Source organism: Atractosteus spatula (assembly GCF_055471065.1).
Source record: "Atractosteus spatula isolate fAtrSpa1 chromosome 10 unlocalized genomic scaffold, fAtrSpa1.hap1 SUPER_10_unloc_11, whole genome shotgun sequence".
Lineage (NCBI taxonomy): Eukaryota > Metazoa > Chordata > Actinopteri > Semionotiformes > Lepisosteidae > Atractosteus > Atractosteus spatula.
This window is the reverse complement of record NW_028296614.1, coordinates 398,409-399,125: the sequence shown is the minus strand read 5'-3', so window position 1 is coordinate 399,125 and position 717 is coordinate 398,409. Positions and strand designations below refer to the sequence as shown.

General features: G+C 43.7%; 1 non-coding gene across 1 annotated transcript; it reads right to left on the bottom strand.

Moving 5' to 3' along the window:
* On the bottom strand, nt 1-73 carry trnak-uuu (transfer RNA lysine (anticodon UUU)). Its single transcript has one exon. It is a non-coding gene; the product is annotated as a tRNA-Lys (tRNA).
* Between the last annotated feature and the right edge of the window lie 644 nt (nt 74-717).

Genomic DNA, 717 nt, shown 5'->3' with positions numbered 1-717 from the left:
CGCCCGAACAGGGACTTGAACCCTGGGCCCTCAGATTAAAAGTCTGATGCTCTACCGACTGAGCTATCCGGGCTCTGAAAGAAAGTCTACACTGTCGGGATCCTCGCAAGTCACGTGTCTCTTGTGCCGAAGAGCAGTCATACCTGACCCGTCTGGGATGACCACTGACAGACTTTATCCAGAAGCGACGGCACCACTCCCAGTAGAATGAGTGAGAAATACAGCATGACATGGGTAGTTAAGGGGCTCCCACAATCCATCTTTCCTCACATTACTGATTTTTTTCAATAGCATTTTGACCTTTTTTCACATTCAGATTTTTTTCACATTTAATAAAATCTTTCAATCAACAACAGTTGGGGTTAAGGGCCTTGTTCTGGAGCCCCATGGAGTAGGATTCCTCTGCCGACCGTGGGATGTAAACCAGCAACCTTCCAGCCACAGGTGCAGATCCTTAGCCACAGAGCCACCAAATGTGCCAATTCTTTAGAAAGAAGTCCAAAGAATGCAAATTTACTTTTTTAAAATAGCTGTTGTAAATAACATCAGTGGCTATTGAAGAGTACATACAAGCACAGAGACAAGTTAATAAACTTGGAATGACTACTTACAGCTCTGGAAAGACCGAAGATATTGTTTCCGGTTGTTAAGGAACAAGTAATAGGTTTATTCCATGCTGAAAAAAAGAAAACAATGTTTCGGCCGTGGAGCCTTCTT